At 39.1% G+C, this 4,326-nt stretch overlaps 1 long non-coding RNA gene across 1 annotated transcript in view; it reads right to left on the bottom strand.

Annotated features, from left to right (window-relative positions):
* Positions 1-264: 264 nt before the first annotated feature.
* LOC107834003 (uncharacterized) overlaps positions 265-4,326 on the bottom strand; it is a 17,160-nt gene continuing 13,098 nt past the window's right edge. Inside the window, exon 3 of the long non-coding RNA XR_001659777.1 lies at positions 265-275. This is a non-coding gene — a long non-coding RNA (uncharacterized LOC107834003). The remainder of the gene's footprint in view (positions 276-4,326) is intronic.

The raw sequence follows: 4,326 nt of genomic DNA, 5'->3' as shown, positions 1-4,326 counted from the left end.
GGGTTTCTGGGATATCAGCACGCGGGGCCGCAGTCTGTTAAAGTCTGCTAATGCATAGGCTGACACTGGGGTCATGAGAGGTCATCTGTCTGGGCTGCTGTGTGCCTGGAGACGAGTTTATCTGGGATTCTTCAGCAATATTATAATTCATTTCTCTGTGGGATCAATAAAAAGCTTTGGGGCTGAATTTAGACACTGAAAACACATAAAATAATTTTTTATTTTCATTTAACCTTTAATATTCCAGACTTAAAACATTAAAAATGTTTTCTTGCCTGCAGTCTGGGTAAAAACGAGGCTTTTCAAATCATTTTTAAACAATGTAAAAAGTAATCTAAGGATCATAAGGAAAATTAAAACATGAGTTTAAAACAGACAGGCAGAAAGACAAAGAGCTAACATTGAATCACTGCTGACATTTCAGCATCACCTCATAAATCCCAAACTCAGATGAAGCTGTGAGTTTTGCTGAAGTCATTTTCATTTCATAATGGAGGCCATGCAGGTTCATCCTGGTAATAAACTGTTCAGAGGTCTGGGGGAAACGCTGTCATTTCTCAGGTAAAAGGTTTCTTACTGCGCTCTGTCAGGCGTTCTGGACACATTCACATGAAAACAGCAACAATGAAAGAAAAAAACAGTTTAAAATCAGTTTATTTCTGACTGTAGTCTGATGGAGAAACTATTTCTAAAATCTGTTGGAGCAAATCAGAATGTGGGTTTGGTTTCTTTGTTGTAATAATGAAACTTATGAAGGGAAATGATCAGACTGAGCAGCAGGTCGACGGCCTCAGGTCCTTCCAGAGTGAGCTGCAAGGTTAGCAGAGAACTTTCACCTGAACTTCCACTGTCTCTTCTCAGTATTTACATTTTCTGCTCTTTTTTGTAGAGCAGAAAATTTTCTTCTACATTTTAAATATGTAGAAGAAAAAAAGCCTGAAAACTGAAATACCTGAGTAAAGCTGCCTGACGTTCTATTGGTTGGTATTTAGAAATTAGCCAATCCAGGAGCTTCATTCATTTCCCTTCCCTCTCATTGGCTCAACCCCTTGCTGCTTTAGAGGAAATCCTCCCAATTAAGAAACTGTATGTAAACTTATGACTTCAAGGAAAGACAAAAAATCTGTCATCATTTTGATATTTTGCAAATAATGTGTCATAAGTTTTATTTTTTAAGGTTTTGTTGGCTCTAGTGGCCTTTATTTGAAAGTAGTTTGACAGGAAAGAGGTAATGAGAGAAGACGTGGCAAATGTCACCAGGCCGGGAATCAAACCTGCGACCACCACCACGAGGACCAAGGCCTCAATACGAGGGCTGTGCTTTGCCCCTGCGCCACCACAGCACCAATCATCAGTGTTATTTAACCTAAATTAATTATTTTACTGTCAGTATAAAAGAGTTTATGAAAAGAGAATGGATCCAAACACTGTGCCCTGTGGTGTGCTGTAGTAAACATTTTATTAAAGTAAAATCTTTCACATAAATACGAGACGATCTAAACAGATCAGTGATGTTTGCTGAGATCCAACAGTTCAGGTGTAGGAATCACCTGAAGCCATGAAAATATCACTAATGACTTTTATCAGCCGTGAAATCCAACTCCAAACAGATTAGCATGGTGTCAATGCTCTCAGACTTACAGGAGATTTTCTTCCATAATTTAGAGAAGAGAATTAGGTTGAGGTGTGTTACTGATTAAGCAGCTTGTTTGGGAGTAAAGGTCAGTGCTGACATCATTAGGCGCTGGTGGCGAGCATCCTTCCACTAAATGATTCGGTGGAAACGAGCCGAAGGTCCAGATGAGGCTAATAGCTTCATTAGCTCCACGGCTCCTGAAACAAAGCAAATAAAACGAGTCCAGAAGCTGAACTCAGACATGACTCCTGATTCAACCTGCGGAATGAGATTTACTGTCAGATAAAATGTTAAAATGTTAAAATATACACTTTAATTTGAACACAAACATGTTTCGTCTTCAGCCGTTCCATCAGGAGTATCTGTGAGGATGAGAAGTAAAATTATTAACTCAAAACTGACAACTTTTGGTATGATCATTATAAGAAAGGAACAAATGGAGAATTATACTATTCTTGTCTTATTTAGGATTGTATTTCGAACACTCGGCTCCAGGGATTCTCTGCTGTTGGCCAGAAACTTATGCACACATCGCAGCAAAGCTTTAAGCTCCAGAAAAGAAACGTAAAGTTTCACTTTAACATTTTTATTCCATAAAACATTAATGTGAAGCATTTAGACGAGCCTATAGTTATATATAGAATACCTGCCAGCGTCCAGTCGGTGTCCAGCAGCAGGACCTGTGGCTGATTTCCTGTCCGTCTGATCAGCTGCTGTGGGACTTCAGAGCAGGACGGTTTAACGAAGGCGACATTTCATCCCATGTCATCCTCTCCACAGGAACGCAGTGATTCTGATTAGCCAGCAGTTTGTTCTTTATCCTAAGGGAAGCAGCTGCTTTCACATCGTTCTCCAGAAATAATGATCAAATATGAATATTATCTATAAATATTGTCCTGTTGCCTCTCCTCTGTAAATCTGTATGTCAGATTATGTGACATACAGATTTACAGATTATTTTTACAGATTCAGGTGTAAAAATAAGTGAAGCAGAAACCAGCAGATGGGATCAGATTCTGCCTCAGTTCTTCGTGTTGAACAGATTTTCAGGTTGGGATGGAAATCCTGACCTGTCCGGTGTTCATCATCGCGCTGCCTGAGCGAAGCTGCTGGACTTCCTCCAGGTCTGAGGCTCCAGTCAGGGATTTACTAACCAGCTTCAATACTGTCAGTTTTTGTTTGAACTGATTATCAGTTATCTCACCAGATTTCCTCAGTTAAATGAACAAAACATCCTTTATAGTTTATTTCACACGTGTTTTAAAATATATTGAATTGAAAAATACTTTATCAATCTCAAAGGGAAATCCAGCTGTAACTCGTATCGTCCAAGTTTCTGCAAAGTGTCATTACAGCCGGTGAAGGCGAAGGGCAGGAAGGATCTGTTGTCATGGAAACGGCTCTCTGCGTTCGGGTTTTTGTCCATCTCTGATCCACTACTTCTGACAGAACCCCGACTACTGGAAGTTAAACGGCTGACGGTGAACAGATGAGCTCCCTGGTGCTGCTGGCCCCTCGATCATTTATCAGGTCCTGACATAATAAATGCTCCATGCAGACGACGGTGGATCCGTTCCATGTTTCTGTGATGAACAGAAGTCGGTTTGAAGTTCCTCCTTCTCTCCCTGCTTTGCTCCTGATTATCATCCATGATGTCTTTCTTTGACTCATCTGAAGTATTATTAGATATTACCTGAGGCTGTCTTTCAGTTTCCCCTTGTTGCCATGGTAACACATCACAACAACTTTCTAACTGCAACTGTTCTTCCAGCTGCTCAGCATCCAAATCACAAACTCTCATTAATGCAGTTTTTCAACCAAAGAAATGAGGAACATTTCATCCGATGTGTTCAGCTCCAAAGCAGAAGCTCCAACATGTTGAGTCTTGATTTGTCCAGCAGCTGATTGGCTGCAGTATTACAGTAATAAAATTATGTTTCCTAACAGCTTTAATTTTTGCAAGTATTTCCTAAGATTCTGGGCTGATGAAGGATAAAAAGCATGAGAGTAAAATTAGTCACAAATGAAGAGGAGATTAAAGGCTAAGATGAAAGAATAATATTTTTACTTCTCAACAATGAAGAGTAATTGTGGATAAATTAGAGATGATGAAAGCAGCACTTTTCTGGAGAGCTCATATTTACATATTATCGTCGCACTTCTGCAAATAAACTCTGAGCATGCTCTAATTCTCCCGTCTTTGAATTTTTTAAAAGGGCACTTCAGTGGAAGCAGAAGCCTGATTTATTATGCAGATCAGAGATTCTGGGTCGTGTGAGAAGACGAGTGAAGGCTGAGCGCCGCGGCAGGAACAGCCGACAGATCCAGGAAAAAACGGAAACGTTACAAATTATTCAGAGGATTGTTAATGATTAGCACTCAGGTCAGTCAGGTGACTGGATGAATTATACTGTTTGTTCTGATGAGGTTTGTGTGTCTGATTAAAAAATAACTTTTCTAAAGAATGACTTTTATGCTGGTATTAAACTCACTTTTTATAAAATCTGCATTTCTATTTTGAAATATTCTAAACTTAAATGTATTTTTTTCATCAGCTGTAATTGGCTCTAAGCTTTTCACTGGAACTTTGCACATTGTGTTTTTATAATTAGTTAAAATTTCATTGTGTATGTTTTTATAATGAAAATAATCCCATCTGAAAAGAATCACAGATATGAAGATATTTCAGG

Source organism: Poecilia formosa, unplaced genomic scaffold, assembly GCF_000485575.1.
Source record: "Poecilia formosa unplaced genomic scaffold, Poecilia_formosa-5.1.2 Scaffold498, whole genome shotgun sequence".
Classification (NCBI taxonomy): domain Eukaryota; kingdom Metazoa; phylum Chordata; class Actinopteri; order Cyprinodontiformes; family Poeciliidae; genus Poecilia; species Poecilia formosa.
Note: the sequence above shows the minus strand (reverse complement) of the source record. Positions and strands in the feature narration are given on the sequence as shown.